The sequence below is a fragment of the Lemur catta genome, chromosome 1 (genome assembly GCF_020740605.2).
Source record: "Lemur catta isolate mLemCat1 chromosome 1, mLemCat1.pri, whole genome shotgun sequence".
Classification (NCBI taxonomy): domain Eukaryota; kingdom Metazoa; phylum Chordata; class Mammalia; order Primates; family Lemuridae; genus Lemur; species Lemur catta.
The window spans coordinates 166363068-166388765 of NC_059128.1; the positions used below are offsets into that span (position 1 = coordinate 166363068).

The 25698-nt window shown below is 41.3% G+C and overlaps 1 protein-coding gene across 3 annotated transcripts in view; it reads left to right on the forward strand.

Moving 5' to 3' along the window:
* Positions 1-1549: 1549 nt before the first annotated feature.
* Positions 1550-25698, forward strand: part of TMEM108 (transmembrane protein 108) — a 283973-nt gene continuing 259824 nt past the window's right edge. Inside the window, exons 1-2 of one of the 3 annotated variants that reach the window (XM_045538873.1) lie at positions 1550-1689; positions 8604-8722. The gene's annotated coding sequence lies outside the window, so the exon portion shown is untranslated. The remainder of the gene's footprint in view (positions 1690-8603; positions 8723-25698) is intronic. The other 2 variants (XM_045538866.1, XM_045538883.1) reach the window with 2 other exon arrangements.

Below are 25698 nucleotides of genomic sequence, written 5' to 3' on the forward strand. Positions count from 1 at the left end.
AATTACTGAAGGAACTTCTTAAACGTGTAGTTGTCCAGGCCCCATTCCTCATTCTAATCAAATCTCCAGGCACAGGGCCCCACAATCTATTTCCCTAAATACTTACCTTGCAGCTAGGCTTGAGAACGACTGGTTTAGTGATAGCAAAAGAAACTTTCTTTGTTGCTTTCAATCCTGTTTTTCTTGCTGTTTCTTTACTCCTGCCATAGCCAGAGCCATTGTTGATAGATTTTAATATGTTCTCTGTAATTCTGAATTTTTATACAATGCCATCTCTGATAGGAGCAACGTGATAAACAATGTCTGAGATTAAGGTGGGCTTCACTTCTGGGGCTCAGAAGCCAGAGAGGCCTAAGATATAACCCAACAAGGGTGAAATTTTCTGTAAGTGTGGCAGTTTGATCGCCTTGATGAATGGTGAAAGACAACTACTTGAAGCAGTGTTATTTATACCTGATCAGAAGAGATGGAGGAAGAAAGTTTTGGAAAATTTAGCACTTAAGACTGTTGAATTGCCTTAGTGTAACACTATTGGGTAATAAGCTTGGCTATGCTGAACAACAAAAGGTTCTAGCTGGCCAACCTGAAAACATTGAGGCTTTAGGCCAAGTTTGAAAGATGGGAGAGGCACTGGGCTTCCTGACTTGACTGTAATTACTGGCAATATTTGGACAATTTTTAAGATCTCTAAGACAGATTATTTCACAAACTGGTTGGCTTACACCTGAATTGCCCAAGGTGCTGTGACCACGTTTTCCCCCACATGCTTCTTTCTGAGCTTGCCTGGGTAGTTCTATGACAGACGGTAAGTTTCCAGAAAGCAAGCAGGGGCCACTCATGTCGCCACTCTGGCCAAGGGTCTAGCTCAGTCACACATGCCCAATACTTTGGGATGAACGTAGACCTCTCCTGTTCTCTTTGAGCTTTTCCCCTTCGCTTCTGGTTTCTACACGCCAATCGCCAAACTGGCACAAGTGCTGCTCCACAGCCTAAGGGCGAGAAATGTGGTAATCAAGCACACCTGCCGTCAGCTGGCACCCAAACCACAAGCGTCACCACAACATCCCACGTTTAGTCGGTCACTGGAATGCTCTCCATCACTGGAGGAAGGCCAAGAAAGGTCGCAAAGCTTTCAAATAACGTGGAGCAGGGGCTATAGCCAACCCTTTCGGACGGGGGCTATTCAAAGCGTGCTCCTCGGACCTGGAGCACCGTCACGACACCTGGGAGCTTGCTAGAATTGTAGAATCTTGGGTACCTACCCCAGACTTTTTGCATCAGAATCCATAGTTTAAAAAGATACCCAGGTGATTCTTATCAAAATTCGAGAAATCAAGTGATCTGGTAATTGATCAATTGAGTGCCACACAACCTCCAGAAAACGGAGCTCAACCCTTTGTGCCCACCTCGCACCCTCTCCGCTTGGTAGCAACCGAACCCCCAGGGACATCGGAGCGGGCGCTGCCGAGGGCAATTTGGTGATTGGCTGGTCTGGCCACGTGACTAGCTCTGGGCCTTGCGCGCGACCGGATTGGCTCTCGTGGACGCTGACGGACAGGGCCGGGGCGGGCCAGAGCCGGGTCGGAGGGGCGCGCGCGGGGGCTGGAGGGGCGAAGGCGCGAGAGCGCGTGCGCGAGCGGCGGGGCTTTCTCCGTAGCCGTCGGAGGGAGCCGGAGCGCTTCTCCAGAGGTAAGCGGCGCCGCGGGGCGGCTTCTGCTGTCCCTGGCATGCCAGGTCCCGGTGAGCGGCTTGAGCAGGGGTGGGGGGGGGAGGTATGGGGTCCGCCTGCCTGGGGAGCCCCGCTTCAGGAAGGATACAGTCCCGGCTCAGACACCCCCCTCGTTGCCTCGGTTTCCCTTCTGCTACCCTCTGATGCGCCTCCGTATCCTCTCCACCGCGGCGACGGGTCTGCCCGAGGGGAGTTACTCCCTTGGCAGCCTTGCCGCCGCCTTTGTTTCCCGCCCGGAGGGATGCTGGCGTCAGCCCCCTCCCCAGGTAGAGGGTGCGGGTGGTGGGGTGGGGGTGTCACGGGCGCTGGACCCGGGCTTGGGCCGAGGGAGGAGGTGGGACCTGTCACATGGGAGAATGAGGGAAAAGAAATGTAATGTCACTTTGGCCGAGCCCGTGGGGCTTGAACTAATCCGGTGGCTGCGAGCGAAGCCGATTCCTAGCGCAGCTGTGCGAAGAGCCCTTCTGGCTTGGCGCGGGCCGGGTGGGCGGCATCCCCCGTGGACCGAGCCCCGATGCCGCCTGGAGGCGGCTTCTCCGCCCGCTGGACCTGCACGCCGGCTCTCGCCCCAGAGTTTCACCGCGATTGAACGCTCTGAGCTTGCCAAAGGAATCCAGAGATTCGTTAAGAGGCTGAGATTTTTTTTTTTTTTTTTTTAAAAAGCACTTGGGCACTGGTGGAGCAGGTCTAAACGAGAGGCTACAAAAGGAAATTACAGATACAGTGTAACTGATGACTGGTAAATGGTGAGGAGCGAAATGCCTGCAGTGCTGCAGAGGAGACCACCACACTGAGATTCTTCAAGAACATAAGCTTTTTTGGGGGGGCGGGGAGAGTGTTAATTTCTGTAAACTGAGGTTTGAAAGGGGCTGCCCAAGTGGGTGATTATTTTCAGCATGTTTTAATGGGCTGTAGGGAGAAGGGAAGGCAGAATCTAAATTAAACCTGTTCAAACCTCCTTAGTTCTTCGAAAAGCATGTGTTGAAAGACCATTTGGCTGCCAAAGGGTGTGTGTGTGTGGAGGGTCTGGGGGAGCGATGTCGCCTTTATGTCATACTTTAAAAACGGAGGGTGTGTCCAGGAGCTTAAAAGTAAGTAAAAACTGCAAGGTATTCCCTGCCTCTCTTCCATTTCCCCAGACCTGCGATAGCAAGGGCATGTTGTACGTCTTATAGTGAAACATGACCAGTGGAAAACTGAAAGGACTATTTAACTAACTAGTTAATTTGTTGGATGTACCTGGTAATATCAGTAAGAAATGGTTCAGCTGTCATCATAAAGATTTTACCATATTCTGGAGTTCCAGTGTAATTCATTCAGAACTTATTCTGGTATGAGGGTGGACAAGGATCTTCACCTGACTTCTCCTAAAACATTGATACCACTTAAAAGCCCTTTTATTACTCTTACCGTCCCTGTACAGTTGTTTCTCTAGGAAACCATCTGATTTCACACACCTAAAACACCCCAGGCCAGTGAAATCAATTTACCAGGCAAGTTTTTTTTTTTTTTTTAAAGAAACACTTAAATTTGTTAGGGGGATCAAATTCGGGATTATCAGCTGCAGTAAGTCAACTTTTGATGACTGTTTTTTGAGATGAATGAAAGCAAAAGAAGTTGCCGCAAAGCTCATTGGGAATATCACAGATGACCTTAGTAACATGAAATATAGGTTGTGTCACCTGGTAGATTGGAACACAACAAATTAGAATAACTTGTTTAGAAATTTTTAAGCTGGTATGCAGTGGAAAGGAGGAGGCAATTCTGAGGGTGAAGTAGGTGGCATAGTTTTAAAAAGGTATACATTTTTATTTTTAGAAAACTCATTTTTGTTACATAAACTACACAAAGGGCTTACAATGCTTAGTCTGTGGAAGGGAGAGATGGGTTTTGAAAAAGTTGAGAAACACTGATTAGGTTATGCAAGGGTCACAACAGGAAGATTAGCAGGCTTAGTTCATCTTGAGGGAAGCAACATACCTCAGTAACCTATAGGACAAGGTTTTGTTCTGATTCAATAAAAGCCCACCAGTGTTGCTTTCAAAGCAACAATGAAATCATTTCCTTTCTGTTTCTATCCCCTGGGTCAGAGGCGGGAAGGATGGAGAGTGAGCGAGAGAGATTAGAGTCCGACCTGCATGCCTAAGCAGTAGTGTCCTTTGAGGAGGATCTGTGTTACATTGTGTAAACATAAGAGCCTTCACGTTGAGAGGGGTCTGAGCTCCTTAGGACACATGCTGTAAGATAGAGCTGCATAACAGTGCCACAGGTTAGGGGCACTGGGTGAGATCAGTTGGTAGGGAAGCAGTGGGGAAAGAGGACAGCCAGGATACGTTTAATTCAGTGGGGCTCTGCTTGCGTTTAGAGCCTTGAGAGGAGGTATTTCCAGGCAGAGCTGCATCGTTATTGGCTAGCCTGACTGGGCTTTATGTGGCTTCTAGAGGACCTGCCATTCACATGGTGGAGGCTTCTGTGGAGGCTGCATGTCTCGGGTTGTATCAGTTGTGCTTGTAATGTGTTCTCGAAAAGAAAGGATTACAAAAACCCCAATCTGAGTGCAGTTCTTTCAGATCTTTGGCTCCAGCCACCTATAGGCTTCCAGAAAAAAGTTGTACCCTCCCTACCAGTAGATGGCACTGCTGCCTCTGGGAATTCCTGGAGGAGATCAATGCTGGAGCTGGCGAACCACCAGTGGATAGCCTGTAGTCTAGAAGATTTTGAAAGGCTGTGTCAGCTCCCAGTCAAAGAATCTCAAAATAGTTCTGGAAGGCCATGACTGTTTATATAAGGTAGGAATAATGTGTGCTGTGGGGATTAAGGAATGGCTTTGATTACTTTGCAGTCGTGTGTGTGTGCACGCGCGCGCTTCTGAGGGGAGAAGGCAGAGAATAAACTGATGATTAAGCATCACAGTATAAGGCTTTAAAAGCACTTAGCATACATGTTGGTTAATTAAACATATTCAAATCATTGGATCAACGTTTCCAACAACTCCATTGTTTCTGGTTATTTGTATGTAAAGCTAGTCTGCACACATTGGTGGGGTGATGGAAATGTACATGTGATTTAAATCTGAGCAGTAGCCAGTGATTACATGCTCTGAAGACAGCAGTTAGAGTATTAGTGAAATTAATGCTAATGAAATAGTCAACTATATTTTAAGGCTGTCCACAGAAGATAGGTTAAAGTGATGCTGAATCATTTTCTTCTAATACTTGAAAATTCCAAACAAATGTGTTTAGATTTTCTTAGCTAATGTTGACCCTTCAAGATTGTATTAATACCCCAAAACTTGAAGTTTGCTTTTATTGACTTTATTAGCCAGGATTAATTCATTCATCCCTTTTTTGAAATAACTATTCTTTGACTGCTATTGACTGTTCTTTGAGATGAATCTTGTGGACATGAAATTTGAGAGACATGAGTGCTTTGCCAGTGATGGGGAGGTTACAGTGCATAATGAGGACCTCACCTTTGACCCTGGGTGCCATTACCCCAGTCACCTGCTTCCTTGTGCAGTTCTCATCCTCTGGCTAGGCTTATTTGAGGTTTATTTCTGTCTCTTAAATGAATCGAGCAGGTTTTTACTACCAAGGCCGAATCCTAAAATCCTGCTGGTGCTAGATAGCAGTAGTCACAGCAGTCCATTAATGTTGCCTCATTATGTGACCACCTCATCATGTGACCACCAATAAGTCTCTTCACCTTTCTGAACCTTACGTTTCTTGCCTATTCACTGGGATTACTGAGATAGGTGTCTGTTAAAATCTCTTCCAAGTTTGAAGTTCTATGATCAGGTGATTCTCATAAGGTATTTCTAAAGCCTCTGATGAATTCTCATTTAGGAGGTATTTTGGGGCCAGGTGCGGTGGCTCATGCCTATAATCCTGGCACTCTGGGAGGCCGTAGGCGGGCAGATAGCTTGAGCTCAGAAGTTTGAGACCAGCCTGAGCAAGAGCGAGAATGCCGTCTCTACTAAAAATAGAAAAAAATTACATGGACACATAAAAATACATAGAGAAAGCCAGGAATGGTGGCACGTGCCTGTAGTCCCAGGTACTCAGGAGGCTGAGGCGGGAGGATTGCTTGAGCCCCCAGGAGTTTGAGGTTGCTGTGAGCTAGGCTGATGCCATGGCACTCTAGCCTGGGCAACAAAGTGAGACTGTGTCCAAGAAAAAAAAGGTATTTTCGCTGTGTGAGCCTAAGTCAAAAAGAAATCTTGCTAATGTTTCTTCCCAGAAAAATGATTATGTATTGTCTTAGAGTCCTAACAGTTCAGAGTAGGAAAAAACCCTTTATGGTTTAACTTAACTTTCTCAATATATAGACAGGGAGTTTGAGCTTAGAGCTGAGTGACTAGACCAACCTAACAGAGCTAGTTAGAAGACTAGGACCAAAGCTCAGGATTCTACAGTCTTCCCTTTTCCAATGCTTCCATTTTTCACCTGCCATTATGCCATAGAATGTGCTGTGTCTACAGGGCTGTGGCCAAGAACATTTTCTGAGTGATTCCTTAATGTAGGATTTTAAAGCCACAGCATGAATTGCTTTGAGTTTTGGCAGAAATTCAAGGTCAGGCTTCTCTTTGCAGCACATTTTCTTCATTAACTGACTCTGAGCAGGATTCTTTACTGTGCATGTTAGAGTTTTTAAAACTTTTCTGTGTATACCATTTCCCGTAAGAAGAAACATTCATCGTCCTATAAGAGTCATCTCCCTATTGCATGTTCTTAAATTGGGTCTGTGTGGATTGAGTATTTCCAAATAATTCACTTCCTTTGTAATATATTTAATACATTTAATATATTCTGAGGGAAGGAGTCCTTAGGCTTCAACAGACTACCAAAGGGGACTATATCACAAAAAAGGATAAGAATTCTAGACTTGGTTCTGGAAAATTGCCAGGATGAGAGTGCTCTTGACTGAAGAGCAAAAAATGTTATGGTGGAAGAGGGGAGTACAGCAGTAAACCTGTGGAGGTTCTTAGGAACATTTCTACGTTTTAAAAATTGCTCACTAAATGAAGATGCCGATAGCATTTAATCCATCTTAATGGATATGCAAGAATTGATTTCCATTTATCATTTCTTACTCAATAAGTACTCTCCTAATTTTACCAAAACACTTTCAAATTCATGTTGCTTTCTTGGTGGTGATGTGCATACCAAGGGGCTCTTGTTACCCTAATCTGATCTGACTTCCAGATATTCATTGCCTTTCTGATTTATGACTTCTGTCATTAACTTCTGAGGGCACTACATCTTGTGTTAATTATATGCTCCTACGTCCCACCATGATCCTCCCAGAAATGCAAAATACTTCATATGCCAGGGATTTAAAAAAAAATCTTTATTCCTTTACTTGTACCCAGGGTTCACCGTGTAAGTTACTGCTTCTCCTCAGCTAATTATTTTCTTTTTCCATTTGCAACCCCAAGTTCTCTAATTGTCCCCAAATAGGAGTGACTTAGTTTGCATACGTCTAAAATAAAAATTCTTGTTTTTTAAAATTATTTTTGACAGAAGGTATACAGAAGTTGTTTTCTGTATTCAAGTCACATTTTTGACATGTGAGACATAACTTTGGGTATTACTGCATTTTGAAGAACATTTTGCTTGAAATCTCTTGCTTTGTGTCCTGTGACACCTTGCCTACATTTGGTACCATGGTGACCCATGCTGGTGAATCACTTTCTGGTACATTTTTGGGTGGGCCAGAGTAATATTTGTTCCTTAGCAATAAGGTTATAACTGGGTTTATGATATTATGTTAGGTAATAAGTCAAATTTCTACATTCTAATCCAAGCACTCTGAGTTGCGAGATTTTAGGGGCATCACTGACTTCTGAGTTTGTTTCCTTGGCTGGAAAATAAGGGGGGAAGAGTAGTGACAGATTAAATTCTTTCGTGTTCTGAAATTGGGTGACCATGAAACTCTTGATACTCAGGTTGAATTTAGGATATAGTTAGTCTATTTGGGAATTCATTTATAATCAGTCAAGGTTGGTGCCAGGATAATACTTTATTTCTGCAAATCATTTTGTGGTTTATGCAGTATTCTCTAACCCTTTACTGCTTTTCTACTCAAAGCATGGCCAGTAGGCAGGTGCATCAGTATCGCCGGGGAGCTTGTTGGAAATGCAGAATCTTACGCCTCACCCATGACCTACCAAATCAGAATCTGCATTTTTTTTTTCCCCAAGATGCATGGAGGATATGCTTGCACATTCATGTCTGGGAAATACTTTTCATTTTTGACTCTTAGATTGACTCTGGAGGGAGGGGCAGGGTATTTTACAGATGGTGAAACTGAGACTCAAAGTAGTTAAGTTAAGGTTACTGTGCTAATGTCTCATCCAAAATGCTGTACTCTAAACCTAATGTTGCCTCCTTGGTTGGTCTGGAGTCAGCTTTGTACAATAGAGATTACTTGCTGCCCTGTAGCTCATGGGATCAGGTACAGCTATATATGATTGAGTTTTAGCCAACCAACAAAGTGAAAGTAGAAAAATCATAATCCACTTCTCGGAAAACAACAGTGTACACACAGCACCCATGCAAGCTCCTCCATGCTATTTTCCATTCCCAGCTGGCTGGAATGGAGAGGATCCTCAGGGCATCCTTGGAAATTATATTTGAAAGATGGCAGCCTGGGTGCCTTGATCACTGCCTCAGGGCTGTCACTGACTGACATGTCTACCTGTCCAGTATGCAAACGGGAACCAGAAATAAACTTGAATTGAGCTTGAGCCATTATACGTGTTTGGATCTATGCATTAAGCACTTAGCCTACTCTAACAAACTCAAGGAGTGTCTTGGGCCTTGAAGTTGTGGTCCTTTAGCCTGGTGCATTCATTCATTTTTGTCCTTGGCAGTTGCTGATCGATTGGTGGTGGGTCCAACGTGCAAGTGAGCAAGCGGTGAAAAGCAGCAGAGCCAGATGGGTCATGAGGATGTGAGTGGGTTTGAAGGCTTCCACACCCTCTACTCCAGGGTAAGGCAAAGGCATTCTCTGCCATTGTTTTTCTGGCTTTGCCAAGTCCTAGAGGCTTTTGTCTTGCCAGTCTCTTGGAGTCAGTGCAATGAGAACTGTTCTCCCTGAGCCTTTATTGTTGATTCAAGTCATAGACACCATGCAAATCCAATTACAAAGAGAAAACCACGACCAAGGTGATGGGATGGGATCTGTGCATGGAAATACCTCAACACAGGAATTGCTGGAGAGTTTGTATAGGATGTGATTTATATGGAAAGGGCTGTTAAGCCGCCTTGTAGTACGCAGTAGAGAAGGAAACTGGGGCTCTGCTAGCTCATATTTCCCTCCCCCACCATCTTCCTCCTTCATTAGTCACTCTGCTTAACTTTTCCTTCATTAATCACTTCTTTAAGGAAGTAACTCCTTGGAGTTGAAAATTCCCAGTTTGGTGGATAATGGCACTAGCAAAACACATGGTTCTGCCTATTCCATTTTATTTTATCCAGCATAACTAGAAATCATATGCCCATTCTCTCCTCATCTATTTGCAGCCCCTAGTGCAAGGCATAATAGGCATCAGGAACATCATAACCAAAGCTGTGATTAATATAAATCTAAGCAGAGCTAAGGATAGTTAGGAAAAAGAGGGACGGGAGGTTTAAAAAAAAAAAAAAGTACTCAGCTGAAAACTGGAGGGTTAGTTTAAGCAATTTGGCTCAATGCCATTGAACCCTTGCTAGATAACTTCTCATTACCCAGGCATAGTCAGAGGCCACCCAGAAAGGCTGATATCCTTGGGTGCCTCACATGGTCAGTAGTGAGTATAGTTTACTGAACAAAATAGGCAATTGAGGGATGCAGATCTCTGGAGATTCCAGTAAGTGTATGTCATTATTGCTGTGAGGTACTTGGAGGTAATCAAAGCAGGGAAAGGACAGCTCTAAAGCATGTCAACAGTGGTAGAGTCTACCACTGCCAGGTGTACAGACTTGGGCCTGGAGGTTGCTAAGGAAAGAGCTGGCCTTTGCCAGGTTTTTTCATTAAAAAAAAAAAAAAAAAAAAAAACCTGGGTTTTGCTAACTGGCCTCAATTTCCTCTGTAGATCCCGTATATTCTGTTTTAAAAGTAACTAAAAAGCATAGCATGACAGGAAATAGCACTTGACTGGCATATTTTTTGTGTAAAGACTGTACAAGGATTAAATGGTAGAGAGAACCATTCTTTAACTATTGATTAGGGGCCAAAGAAAGTAATAATGGAGATGCCAGTGGACCAAGGCTTCTTAACCTTGCACTCCTGATATTGAGTCAGGATATTCTTGTGTAGACTGTCCTGTGCATTATATAATAGTATGTTCAGCAGTGTCCTTGGCCTCTATGCACAAATGCCAGTACCTCCCCCTACAGTTGTGACAATCAAAAATGTCTCCAGACATTGCCAAATGACTCCTAGGGAGCAGCAAAATTGTCCCTGGTTAAGAACCTCTGCTGAAGGAATACTGTGATTGAATCTTGTGAGTTTCTCTGGTACTGAATTTTAATCATTTAACCTCATCTTGCTTCAGTTTCCCTACCTGTACAGAAGACACACTAATAACTCAGCGTAAAGGAACTATGTACACAATACTGTGTGACTACCTGGGGACTCTATAAATGCTGAGAAACAGTGTTTGTCCCCCAGATATCTAGAACCTGTGCTCCCAAATTTCTAAGATCGCTCTTGATCTTTGGCAATAACGGAGGAGCAGTGGGAGTTTGCAATAACGGCAAAGGTTTAATGATATGGGAAATAATGAACAGTACTGGAGTTTGAGTTCATTCAAAGGCATCATGTTCTGATTCATTGTGACAGTATATTCTGGATGAAGGCTTTTCTTTGCAGAGTTAAGAAAGGGAAGAGTGGATGAGGCAGAATGAAGGCTGTTCATAAGAGCAGTAAAAAAAATTGCATTTGGGTGATTAAGGGGTGGTCTTTTAATGTTAAAATGACTTGTGTATAATTAGACCAAAGGACATAAAGAAGTAGCTCCTGAAAGAAAAATATCCTCCCAAACGAGTGCTGGTCTAGATCACTTTTTGCAGAAAATACAATAGAGATCAGAGAATGTTTGGAGAAATATGCTTTTATTCTAAAACCTTTACATTCCTATATTTTTCTCTTTGGGAATATGGAAAGGGATTATCTTCAATATATGCCTGTTGAGTTATAAATAAGATGTTTTAATATGACATGTGTTCTTTTAATACGCTAGTACTATGTGTTGGGATGGTTAAAATAGGCCATAACTGACCTAGACCTGAAATAATCTACATTATTTTAATAGAAAGCCTCAGTTCAGTTCAACTCGAAAATGGGGCCAGTGCAGGGATTAGATATAAACTGTCCTGGCAGGTTTGAGTTACCTCTTGCTGTGTTTCTGGTCCTGTGACTATTAGACTCACAAATTTTACAACAAATATCCTCTATCTTGGATCTAACATGTGGAGAATCCATCATAGTTTGCCTTGTTTATTTGCCTTCTGTCACACATCTATAGTCCTAGATGTTAAGCAAAACTTGTAAGAATGTTTGAGAGGGATTCTATGTACTGTGAAGAAAGTGGCACTTCAGTGCAGAAGAAAGGCAACAAGTGAAAGAAGCTCCACTTTGGTTAGGAGTAAGGCTGGTGTTTGAATGCTGAAGTTTTTATTCTAGTGCTATTCAGAGTGTGGCTCCCATACTGGCAGCATCAGAATCATTTGTACTTGTTAGAAATGTACAGATCTACTGAATCAGATTTCTGGGATTGGGCCTAGTAATCTGTGTTTTAACAAGACTCCCCAGGTGATCCTGATGGATGCTAAAATTTGCAAAGCATTGCTATATCTAGTGGTTTCTAATGTAGTGCCATCTTACAGATTGTATGTGTGTGTTTGTGGTGGGGAGAGCACTGAGAAACTATTTTTCCAGGTGATCAGAATATACATAAGATTTCCTTTGATAACCTCCTGGATCCATTTTCCCAAACCATGGTCTAAGCCTTTTCCTGCATTGTCCAATACAGTAGCCATTAGCCACATGTGGCTATTTTTACTTAATTACCACTAAATAAAAATTCAGTTCTTCATTTACACTAGCCACATTCAAGTGCTCTATAGCTACATGTTCTTAATGACTACTGTATTGGACAGTGCAGATACAGTGCATGTCCATCATCAGAGAAAGTTCTATTGGATAGCACTGCTTTTGCCTATGAAGACCCCTGTTCGTTAGAAACCCACAGTTGTAGTAACAGTGTGTTCTTGTTGTTAATATAACAAGGCCTCAACTCATTTAAAATAGAATTGAATTTTGGGCTTTACCATCCTGGGGAGGCTTTCAGTCTGAGTATATCTTGCTGAACTTTTTACCTTGCTGTGGCGTCTGTCTGCCACAGGTCCATCTCTTACATTATCAAATACTGTCTCTAAAATATTTGGCCTTTAATCCAAGGCTGCTGAGCTGTCTCTATGTGGTTTTTCTCTGCCCTGGCCCTCGGTGGTGAGGCTTGTTTGTGCAAGATGTCTCTTTTGATACTGCCTAGAGTTTTGCAAAGAGTTTGGAAGAGGTGGCAAGAGAATTTTCACCTCCTTATTTTCCAAGCCCCAGCTTGGCTCAAAAAAGTGTTTCATAACAGGGTATTAATTCACAAGCTTAACCTCTGAGGAGTTATCCGCTGAAGGATTAGTCTCTAAAGCAAATTTTCCAACAGACATATTACAGCACAGATTGGTAATTAAGCCCTTTAGCAACATGGAAGAATTTTCAGTTGATATTATCTATTAACAATATTAGTTGCTCAGAAATTATCATAATTAGAACAATGAAAAGATGTGTCAGGCAGTGCAAAGGCAATTTATGTAACCAAAGCATTTGTACCCCATAATACTCTAAGAAAATTTAAAAAATCATTCTTATTAAATATTTTTCTAGCAAAAAAAAATATAAACAAGTTTTAAAAGATGTTACCTTAAAGTTAACTGAGCCCAAGGATGTTCTGCATGGTAGAAGGAATGAGCATGAGGACTTTGTAGCAGTTAGTATTTTGTTGAAGTGAGGAGAAGAAAGTGGAGGGAGCCTGGATTTCTTGAGGAGCCTTAATTCTACTGATTGACTTCTGATGGTGTGCATTGCTTGTTTTCTTCCTGCCTTCCTTTCTCTTTCTTAAAAAGACTTCATTTGTTTGAACAGTTTTAGGTTCAAGCAAAACTTGAGAGGGAGGTATAGATTTTTCATATACACCCCTGCTTCCACACACGCATACGGCTCCTCTCGTTATCAACATTACCCACCAGAATGGCACATTTGTTACAACTGAGGAACCTACATTGTGATACATCATTATAACCCAAAGTCCATAGTTTACATTAGGATTCACTCTTGGTGTGGTGCGTTCTTTGGGTTTGGACCAATGTATTTTCACTGCCCTAAAAAATCCTCTGCTCTGCCTTTTCATATCTTCTTCCCCTCCAACACCCCCCACCCCAAGCCCTAGCAACCATTGATCTTTTTACTGTCTCCATAGTTTTGCCTTTTCCAAAATGTCATATTGGAATCATACAGTATTTAGCCTTTTCAGATTGACTTTTCACTTAGTAGTATGTATTTAAGTTTTCTCCATGTCTTTCATGGTTTGATAGCTCATTTATTTTTAGCAATGAATAACTTATTTATCCATTCACCTACCAAAGCATGCCTTGGTTGCTTCTAGGCTTTGCCAATTATGAATAAAGCTGCTATATCCATGTGCAGCTGCTATAAATATTGTGTGGATATAAGTTCTCAACTCCTTTGGATAAATACCAAGGGGCATGATTGCTGCATTATATGGTAAGAGCATGTCTTCTTTTATAAGAAACTGCCAAATTGTCTTTAAAAATGGCCACTGTTATTTTGCATTCCCACCAGCAATAAGTGAGAATTCCTGTTGCTCCATATCCACACCAGCATTTGGTGGTGTCAGTGTTACAGATTTTAGCCATTCTAATAGGTGTGTAATGATACCTCATTGTTTTACTTTGCATTTCCCTGATAGCATATGACATAGAACATCTTTTCATATGCATATTTGCCATCTATATATCCTCTTTGATGAGGTAGCTGTTGAAGTTTTTGGCTGACTTTTTTTTAATTAGGTTGTTAACTTTTAGGAGTTCTTTGTATATTTTGCATAGTAGTCCTTTGTCAGGTGTCTCTTTTGCAAATATTTTCTCCCAATCTGTCAGTTATCTTTTCATTCTCTTGACATTGTCTTTCAGAGAGACTTCTTTAATTAGAAAAGTTCAGGTTATCAATTTTCTTTTCATACCTTTGATGTTATGTCTAAAAAGTCATTGCCTTACTCAAGATCATCTAGGTATACTACTATGTTATATCTTAGGAGTTTTATAGTTCTGTGTTTTGCATTTAGACCTGTGATCCATTTTGAGTTTGAGTTGAAAGATATAAGATCTGTGTCAAGATTAATTTTTTTTTTTGTGTGTGTGCATCCAGTTCCAGCACCATTTGTTGAAAAGATGATCTTTGATCCACTATATTGCCTTTACTCCTTGGTTAAAGATCAGTTGAATATCTTGATGTAGGCATATTTCTAGGTTCTCTTTTCTGTTCCATTGATCTGTTGGTCTATTCTTTTATTAGTGCTATACCGTCTGCATTACTGTAGGTTTATAGTAAGCCTTGAGGTCAGGTAGTGTTAGTCTTCCAGCTTTGTTCTTTTCCTTTGATATTGTGTTGGCTATTCTGGGTCTTTTGCCTCTCCATAAAAACATTAGAATAAGTTTGTTGATAGCCACAAAATAACTTGGATTTTGATTGGGATTTCATTGAATCTATAGATGAAGTTGGGAAGAACTGACATCTTGACAATATTGTACTTTTCTGTCCATGAGCATGGAACATTGCTCCATTTATTTAGTAGCTCTTTGACTTCTTTCATCAAAGTTTTTGTTTTTACTTTTCCTCATATGGATCTTGTACATATTGTGTTAGATGATTTATATCTAAGTATTTCATTTTTGGAGGTGCCAATGTAAATGGTATTGTTTTTAATTTCAAATTTCATTTATTGGAATAGAGGAAAACAATTTTATATATTAACCTTATATCCTGCAACCTTGCTATAATTGCTTATTAGTTCCAAGAGTTTTTTCTTGTTGATCCTTCTAGATTTTCTACATAAGTGATCATGTCATCTGTGAACAGATAGTTTTATTTCTTCCTTCCCAACCTGTATATCTTTTGTCTTATTGCATTATGTAGGACTTGTAGTACAATGTTGGGAAGAAATGATAGGGGGCTTCCTAGCCTTGTTCATGATCTCGGTGGGAAAGATTGGGGTTTCTCAACATTAAGCATTTGTTAGCCATATTTGTGGTTTTTTTTTTTTTTTGTATGTCCTCTTCTCTTCAGTTTGCCTTCATTACCCACTTTTGTGTGTCCTGAATGTTGGAGGGGTCTCACTTTTCTGAAGGGGGGGTGCTGTTAGCCTTTTGATGATATACAATGATTCATTGTGTAGAACTTTCCAGTCCTCTGTAGGATATTTAGTCTTTGTTCACTAAATGCCATATTACTCTAAGCAAGTCATTGTGTCAACCCGTGTGTCCCCTCACATTTCAAAATACCTTGTGAGTGAGAATCGCTGATTGCTAGAGAAACGAATCTGTTGGGTTTTGAGGGGGATGTGGAGGGAGGAATAATTAGAGTTGGAAAAGGTGCTTGTACTCTAAGGGTCTGACTCATTCATTTCTACATATGACCCTGACCTTTCCCCAATGCTAGAACTACTGTTAGGAGCCAATATTATTCTTTTGGGACCATAAGAATCCAGTTCTGCTATTCCAAGACTTGTCCCTAGAGGCTCAATATCAACCCAGAAGTCATAGGAGGCTATCAGTGCCCCAGAGAGTAGAAACTACTGAGGCTCCCACAAGGTGCTGCATTTTCATTCTTGACTTACTGCAGTTAAAATTCCCACATCTACTTGAAAATAGATTGTGGTTTACATGTTGGTGATCTACTAAGAGGAAAAATGCAACAAGACCAATTTGAAGACAATCCAAGGGAGAGATAGGCTTTGCTGTACATTTCCTTTCTTTCTCTTTGATTGCCAACATTGGCATAGTAGCCCCTAAATTTGTGAGGTTAAATGTAGAGTACTGGAAGATCTGGGATTGTTCTACAGTTAGCAAAGAGAAAGGGAACACTTTCGGACATCTTGTCGTGGGGCCCATGTAACTGTTTTGATCACAAGAATGACAACTGACTCAAGTTACTTTAAAAAATGGAAAGGTTAAGTAAGGATGCACAAAAAAATAAAATAGAATCTGTCATATGGTAAGTCTGCAAAGAAGCCCAGGAGCCTTTTAGGATGAGAGAGTAGTCTGGACAGACCTTGTGGAGACAGGAATGAACTCGGGAGCAGGAAGATTGTTTCGATCTGTTATAACTCCAGGATGTATCTGTGCTAATAGTAGTTGGTGAGTCCATATTATACTTCTAGACCATTACTATGGTTCCACATTTCCATTTGGGCTTCTCTCTTTGGGGCCTTCTGTTCCTGCCTCCTTTTATCATCTCCACAGCCTAATTGATGATCTGTATCTAGAATAAACTCCGAAAGAAGAAAAGGAGTGTTGATAGGTTCTTTAGTAACTACCATGCCTTCTGGTAAAAGTTCTTATATCGGGCAGTCTTAGAAGTGTTGATGCTCTCTCCTGGCCCAAACAGCTATAGCATGGGGATACTTGCCTTAGTGTAAGGGCTGTGTGGCCCTGGCAGTTTCCCTAGAAGGGAGCCATACTCCCCTTCTATTCCCCTCTAGTATGAGAACTCTGAATGCTTAACTCCTGGAATTGATATAAAAGAGTATTCTGAGTTACGTGTGTAATAAAGAATTGGAAGATAAATTCACAAAGCATACGTGTTTAGTAGCAATTGTGTGAAAGCATGAATCTACGTACTTATTTGAGAAGTCTGGCTGTATCTTAGTGCAGAATGGTAGGGAAACTGCTGGGTTGGATGCTTGAGAAATGGGAGTTGTATTTCCCATACAGGTATCTTATTTTTCGTATCTATCAAATGTGATTCTCTCAGTCACCCTTGTATCCCACAGGAATAACGGTTAGGTGACTGTCTAAATATTGAAGGACATTTTGAAATCTTTGACAAGGGTTGTTCAACAGCTGGGTTTGTAACATTCTAGTTCTGACAAGGGAAGGTAACTCAGCTTATTACTCTAAAAACTTAAATGTTGGAATCTTGGGGATTAGTGCCTTACAAATTGGACTTAAATTTCTTTTGTGTAGTGTGTTTTACTCACTTGCCTCCCATCTTGGAGTGTTAGTTTCATTTGCGCCAATGACTGAGGGTGACTTTACAAGGGAGTACATTCTGATATTGCAGAAGGCTCCATCTTTATTTAGGATTCTGTGTCAGGGTAAGACTGATGGTCCTAGCTCCATTTGGTCCCACACAGCTGTGTGTGGGGTGACCCATGGCAGCACAAATAGCCCTTCATTTCATTGAATTCGTTTAAGGCTCTTACACTTCTCTTCAAGTAACTGGATCACGGTGGCACCACATATAGAGAATAAGTTAGTATTTCCTTAGAGGGATGCAGCTTTTGTTGAAAGTCTGAAGAGAAAGGGGTTCAGCAGGGCTTCTTCAACTTCTGATTGAGGAAAGAATATAGTTTCTTACTGAAGGGTGATGGGGAATCGGCTCTCTCATCCCAGCTGCTGACTGCTGAAAAAGAACAGATAAAGCATTTGCTCCAGTTTTTCTTCTGACTCTGAAGATCCCTATTCCCCCTCTACTGAATTAAAAAAATGTAGAAAGGTATCCTATTAATTTTAACATATATCCATGTTTCTTCTGAACAGGAAGGTTTGTGTGTAATATATATACACATATATATATATATAAAAACCACATGTTGCTAGAAAATTAAAATCTTCAATTTTAATTTTAAAGAAGCACTCATCTGACAGTATAAACTAAAGATAAAGTAACTCAAATTTGTGCATATGCAATTTTTTTACAAAAATAAAACAAAATTGTGTTTGCATAGAATCGGGAATTAATTTGCAGCCCTCAGTGAAGATTCTATAGCAACAGTAAAGACATCTCTCTCCAGGGTATAAAGAGATTCTGAAAGAGGGCTGAGAGCCAGGGATTCTGAATCCTTGATTCCTGTCCTGCCATATGCCACTCCCTGAGAGGTCTCTGGGCAGACCTGTGCATGGGGGCAGAGGGAGGACTTTGGGTATAGATGCTTAAGGGCCAGGATCACTCCCAGCCCTAAGCTGTCCTGTCCTCCCTATGAGCCACAGGAAAGGGCAAGCCTTCTCAGCCCTTTCCCTCCCAAGCCCGCCATTGAATCTTGGCCTCCCCCTCTCAAAGGAGTAAAGCTATTCCTGATGCAGTGTCCTGAAACATGACCCTGTCCTATCGGCACACTCTCTTCTTTAGAGGGTCTATCACAGATAAGGAAGAGGACAGACGGGGAGGAGTGCATGGCCCCTGGCTATTGAAAGCTCTTCCTTTTTCACTGGAAAGAACTTATGAGGTTACTTCTGAAATTTTAAATTACTGGCGTTAGTACAATATTTGCCAGGCATTAAATGTTAGACATTTAGAGACCCCCAACTTAGAAAATGTTTTTACTTCGAGAGACCAGAATTCCATGTTAGTGCAGTTCTGGATTTTACCTTATGGTTCCTTCTGGTGTTTCTCCACATACTACTCCATTTTTTTTTCTTCCTCCCATTAACCCTGTTACCTTGTTTAAGTTCTGCGGTCTCTTTGCCTCCTTTGTTGTAGCTTTCTCTTATTTCCAGAGTTCTGTGGTTCCCAGCTGGCTATATAGGACAAGGTACTTAACTATGTATAAAGCCTGGCCACAGGCTGACTCCAACTTCCCATTCTGAATTTCTCCTCTTTTTATGCACAAACTTCTCCTTTATCTATCCAAACTGGCCCTTGGTCCCATACTCTCCTCCATGCACAGAATGTTCTTTTTCTTTTCAGTGACCATTTGGTAGCATTGACAGACCTTGGGCTTAGCCAGATCTGCATTTCTATCCTGTCAGTTTTTAGAAATGTGACTTTGGACAAAATACTTAATTTCTCTCAACCTCAATTTTTTTTTTTAGTTTTTAGGATGGGAATCATAATACCTACCTTACAGAATGCTTGTGTGAGCATGGTACTTGGGGTACTCTCCTGCCCTGGTCCTCTCTGGCCCAGTGCTCTGCATACGTGCTTGCTGATAAAGTTTCTGAATGAGAATTCCAGAGATGGCCTGCATCACAGTTCTTGATTAGCCATCCTCCCCTTGCCACTTGTACACCTCCTCTAACTGTGTCTTCCTTTGAAAGGGCCCCAGTATCCTAACCCTGTTAGTAAGCACCTGAAGACATAGTCTCCTCCCTCTACCTGTGATCATGAAAATTATGCTCACAGATACTCAGAACATCCTGTTATATCTGCCCACATCAGAATTGACAGTGGTTTCACAGCACCTTTCTACAACCTTAAGCACTGATTCATTTTCTCACCATTTGTTTCCTCTCATGTAAAGTGAGATTTATCAAGAAGCTCAAATGCTGTGATCACAAAGAATCCCTTTTTAATACAGAGTTTTTCAAGGCCCAACCCACAGGCTTTTTATTCTAAACATTGTTTAATAAAATGTAACATGACATTAGCAAGGTTGCCTAGACAAGCCCTTGGAGTTTATTTAAGCAGAGTCTGCCCCATATTGATCCTCAATTATAACACGCTTAACGTGGATAATCCTGCCAGTGTTCCCAAACAATGGTGATGTTCTCCCTGCAGCTCTGCCCTTCGCTGTCAGCTGGGAGCGTATCAGTGTTTTTGTTCATTCTGTTTAAAACATAAATTCTCAACCTCTCGCTCAAATGATTTCGGTCATACGTGAGGTCTGTAAATTTTGGTTTCTCAAACTATCACCTTCTGCCCCTTCTCCCTATCTTTACTCCTCCCATTTCCCTTTTCCTTATTGTCTCATATACCTACATAAGGATTTCAAATTTTTTTTCTACTCAAGGGAAGAAAAACTTCAATACCTATATTCTTTTTCTATTTTTGATCTATTTTTTAAGTCATTGACATGGGCTGGTAATTTCACATATGTGTGATTTTCATTGAATTTGTTTCTCATGAATTGGTGAGAAGATGTGAGTACAACTGCTTAGATTCTTCATATTTTGGGTATTCACGTATGTTTCTAGTTGAACTGTTACTGGTTGTCTAAATTTTGTGGTTTTGTTTTGACCTCAGGCTCTTAAGGAAAATAGATAAAAGGCCATGGGATATTGGTGGTATAAGAAATCCATCACTATCTTTTCAGATACTTCTTTTGGAAAAAAATTAAGATAACTTTTCTGATTATGAATCTAAAAAAAAACAATCTATGTAGTGTTTCTTTGAGTGGAGAGATTTTATAGGCAGGCAACAGGAACTTCCAGCCTTTGCTCTCCATGAGCACTGATAAGAGGGAGTGCCTGCATCTGGGTGTGTTTTAGAGTTAGAGGAAGGGGAGCCTGGTAACAAACTGAAACTGGGTTGTACTCTAACTTCTTAATGCTTCTGAAGGGGGGATACCAGGCCTCTGCCATGTGTCCTTCCTCACTGGATGCATTCATAGTGGGAGGAAGCAAGAAATGTAGCCTCTGAGTAAATTGAGTTTTTTTTTTTTTTAAAACTTTGAAATTTTTTTGGCAACTATGGGTACATAAAGAAAAGTAAAGAGGAGGAGAGGTGTATAGCAGATCAAATACGTGGCTGCTTTGCTGACTTGTGTAAGGTCTGATATCCTACTCTACCTTCAGTTTTTAAGTAAACCTGTCTCTTTCCACCCCCTCCCCCATTAATCTGAACTTTCCCCTACTCCTAAAAGCCCTCTGTTCTCTCAGAATTCAGGAAAAGAACTGATGGGCTTGGGCTCTGCCTAGGCAAGATTGACAGCCTATGCGTTTGCTACTAAGGAGAGAAAAGTGACCTACCTCTTGCTCCTGTTCAAATCTCAGGCTGAGGCTCACACCCAGCTCAGCAGTCAAAAGGGCCACTGCAGCCAGGTGTGTTCTCTCTGCCCCATCTTTTCAGTCTGGGGTGCCCTTTCCTGTCTTCTGTTTGGCTGTGAGACAGGCGGTTCAGTGCTTTGGCTACTCTCTGGTCCCTACAGGCCCTCTTCCCTAGGCTGGGGAGGGATGGGGAAGAATGTGCCTGACTGGGAAAGGCCCACAGTGGGGAGACCAAGAGGTGCTAAGGGTAAAGCTCCATTTCATAATTCTGCCCCCAGGCTCCTTGTTTAGCTTTGCTTCTTAGGCTGGGGGTCTTCATTACTTACTAGAACTTTTTTTTTTTTTTTTTCCCTCAATTCTGTATTTTGTCTCCACAATTGGAGGATGAAGCCTCTACAGATACAGACCATGCCATGTGCTATTCTGGCATTCTTTGCATTGCCTGCATGGTGGGAGGCACACAGCAGGAGCTCTGAATATGGGAGTTTCATTGCATTAATACTTTCTCTTTGTAGTTGTCTTAGTTAGGGCTATGATAACAAAGACTGGGCGGCTTAAACGAGAAGTTTATTTCTCACAGTCCAGAGACTAGAAGTCTGAGATGAGGTGCCAGCATGGTCAGGTTCTGGTGAGGGACCGCTTTCAGGTAGCAGACTGCTGACATCCCATTGTGTCCTCATATGGCAGAAGGAGGGCAAACTAGCTCTCTGGCCCCTGATCATAGGGGCACTAATGCCATTTATGAGGGCTTTACCTTTGTTACCTAATTATCTGCCAAAGACCTCACCTCCTAATACCATCACAGTGGGGGGTTAGGACTTCAACATATGAACTTGGTAGGGGGGGGGTCAAACATTTGGTCCATTGCAGTAATCTGTCTTACTCATTCCCTTTGCTTTCACTTATTTTCCATTCTTACATTTTTGCTATATCTATCTATATATTTAATAACTACTTGCCTACTTCTCCCTGGAGTGACATTTGTTTGGAAGGGTCCAAATTCTGCATGCCTCCAAAGCAGTCTGCCTTAAGATGGATTTGGCCATATCTGACTTTATTTGTTGAGTTGAATCCTAACTTCTCCCTCTCTTGTAACCCTGTGAAGAGCCTGCAGTCTCGGGAAACATCCCCACTTTTGATTTAAGGAGCTTCCTTTCCCCTTCACTACCAGCAGATGAGAGGGGCCTGGGTTCTTTTCCCTCGGGTCTCACTTAATTGGCTGTGTGACTGCAGAGGAGTCGGATCACCTCTCTGTGGTGTATTTGCACTGACATGACATGAGTTAGGCTCATAATCAGAAAGAGTGTAGTGTGTAACTCCTTGGGTTCTCCATCACACTGGAGATGTGGAGAGCTGGTGAAGCCATTGTTTTTTATTAAAGTTGTTCTGTTCCTTTGCCCTCGTTTCATGCATTTTTTTTTTTTTCCCATAGCCAGACCCATTTCTTTGAGGGGCCAGGACGAGACCTAATTCTCACATATCCTTGGCTATCCTTTTTCTCCCTGTAGGCCAAGCGTGAAGGTTCCATGCAAAGTAGGTGATCCATAAATGTTTTAACCTAATTAGACACAAGCATTTATAGAATTCAAGAGGAAGAAATGCCCTTAATACAGAGGTCATCTGGTTTACCACCTCATTTTTGATCATCAATCTAGTGATTCCATGATTTCATTCCTCCCTCTTTCCCTCCTTTTTTTTTCCCCCTCCTTTGGCCAGGCACTGTTTAAGGACCAGGGGATATGATGTGAGCATAGACATGGAGCTTGCAATCAGGCAGGGAGAGATATACATTGGACAAATTAAAAGTCTGAGAGCTTTAAGTACCGAGAGCTGTAGAAGCTCATAATGGGGAGCTGCTGCTTTAGGGTCCAAGAAGACTCTTATGAGGATGTGATGTTTAAGCTGAGGAATTATCCACCTAGAGAAGGGAAATGACTTGCCCAAGGTCAGTCAGTAGCTTGTGTAGCAGAGCATGGCCTATAACCCAGATTTCTACCCTGCCCTGGGTTTATTCATTTGAGTTTTGTGGAGATGCTGTGCAAATGCTCATTGTTAAAGTACTTTGATCTTCTTGAATTTCACTGGGGCACATGGCTGAGCTATTCCAGGAATAGCTTACATTTTTGATAATTGTATGGACTGTTTGTGTCCCCCCTAAATTCATGTTTTAATCTAATATCTACCTAATGTGATAATATTTGCAGGTGGAGCCTTTTGGGAAATAGGTCATGAAGGTAGAAATTCCTGCTAGAATTTACCCAGATATTCAACTTTTAGTAATTGCCCAACTTCTAGTATCTTTCTGTGTTGTTACAACCTTTCTGGAGGGCAGTTTGGGAATATATATAAAAATGTAAAATATGTATACACTTTGGCCCAGTAATTCAACTTCTGGTATTTGTCTAATTGCACAGTTGTAAAAAGATGCATGCACAGAGATACCCGTTACAGGTTTGTGTTTGCAAGAAAAAACTAGAAGTAACCGAAATATCCAATAGTAGAATTGTTAAATATAATGGTACATGTTGACTGTACAATACTACATGGCTGTTAAAAATGATATAGTAGTTCATTTGCTTTTAATGGAAAGATATCCATGACATTTATAAGTCAAAATAATTCTAATCATAGAACAACATAAATATTACCCATGTATATAAAATTATAAATGCATATATGTGAACATATAAGGGAAATTCCATAAAATCTTAGTGATTTTTTCCAAGTGACTTCTAGTTTTCTTTTGGCATTTTGCTGTTTAGGTTGAATGTTTGTACAATGAGGATATTTCATTTTTTTTTTCTGCTGCTCCATCTTTGGAGACCTCATCCAATGATATCATTTTTTTTTTTTTTTAGAATTTCAAAATATTAAAGAGGTACAAATGTTTTAGGTTACATGGGTGACTTTTGTAATGCTCAGTCACAACAATATTTAAAACATACATGGTGCTACTGACTCAAATGTTCATAGCATCATCTAAGGCAGAGCGTTAAATGGGTGAAGGGGACTGGATATATTCATGGAGCATCTGTTAAATTCAACTGCATATACACTATGACACTGGGTGATATGAATACAAAGGAGTGTCCTTGTTCCCTAGAAGCTTAAAGTTCAGAATAATTCCAAGGCAATATGTTACTAAGTAGGCATATAGCTCTGTCATGTGGAATATGCAAATACCTGCCAAGGGGAGATTTTATGATGGCATGTATATTCAAATTTATCTCTTTAGCGTGAATGTTTACCCAAAAATGAAAGGAAAATCAGCGAGTGCTTCACGCTGAAGGAAGAACTTTGGCACAGTTTATAGAGCTACAGTTCCATTTAACTGAGTATTGCTACCAGTTTTGGCACTTATTTTTAAAAGGAAATATCAGTATCATTCATAGGCAATTCATTAGGTATCCTAAAAACCTGCAGTTTAAATCTGATGGTGTGGACGCTGAGTCTTCTGTGTGGCAGTGCTGGAGAGAGAGTCAGAGAATGCGTTTTCTAGGAGAAAACTTTGCAAATAAAATCAATGCTTAGTCATTCCTTAATCCAGTTTTTGTTTTTCTGATGTGGATGTTTTCCTCTAGCAGGAAATCGTACTATTTTTTGACATTGGAAAATCATAGTCTGTTAACCTAATGCGTAAACAATAGTCGGGAAAGCCTTTTAGAGTTTTTGATAACTTTGTTCTCTATTAACATCCCCCTTTTAAAAATTGTCTTGTTTTTATTCTGAGTCGAAAGAAAATTATGTCTCTAGTTAATGGACATTCTTTTGGTCCAGTAGGACATAAGCCCGGGGTCTGAAGAATCGGGGTAGGTTTAAAGGAAGATGGTTAGTGAGCTTAAAATCTTTAATATACTCTGCCATACATTCTCCTGTTTTAGTTTCATAAGAATTTTGTGACAAGAGAAATCTTTGGACAATTAGTCTCAGGACATATATACCACTATACCACTTAGAAATTTGAAGTAAATCTCAGATAAAATTTACTTTCACAGAATTAAATTTGTTTTAGTCTAATATCTGGTGGTGATATTTAATGTCATCATTTCTACAAAGATTGATCAAGTTCTTGTGGATTCAAGAGAATGGGAGGAGAAGATTGGAGACAACACTTCTGAGGACTTTTGCCAGTTAGCTGGATAATGTTAAGGGCCCACTTGAGGTTCCAGATCCTGGATTTAGAGTGAAACCATTCAAAGGGGTTGTGGTTTTTTCCTCCCTCTGATCCCTCATGAGGATGAGTGGAGTGTTAAAGTTAACCAGGTCATGGTTTTGCTGGAATTGGGGAAGAGTTCAGCATATGTGGAAGGGAGTAGTTATGACAATTGACTAGAATTTAAAATGGTTAAGGAGATAAGGTTGGACATAAGGAGGGTGACGGACCATGGAAAGTGGTAGAATCCAATGGGTCACAGGTCTCACTGGGGTCAGATTGGCAGAAGTTTGGGGTACCAAGGTGGGGAATAGAGAGAAGAGGGAGGTGGTGGTTGGAGAAGTAGCATGGAGGAGTTTCACGGCATTAGGGTGGAGGATAGGGACTGAGAAGCCAGAGGATTGGAAGGATGGTCTGTGTGGATACCGAATTCAGCTAGAGTCATGGCCATAGAAGTGATGGAGAGTGGCAGAGGGCCAAGAGCCCTGATCCTCCCAGAATTGAGGGGGGAGTAGGTGGTATAATTTGATTTTTTTTTTTTTTTTTTTTTGTGTGTGTGTGTGTGTGATTCAGAGCTCTGGGTTTTATAGGAAAGGAAAGGAGGGACAATGGTCTAGATGTGGTAAATAGAAGCCATGAGGATACCCACTCCACCCCTAAGCCTTAAAGTTCAGAGAATGTCGGGAGAAAATAGTAACCACAGAAGAAGGCTGGGGGGCAGGCAAGCAATGTCCTCAGGGAACAGTCAGAAGAAGCTGGAGTACAGGGAATCT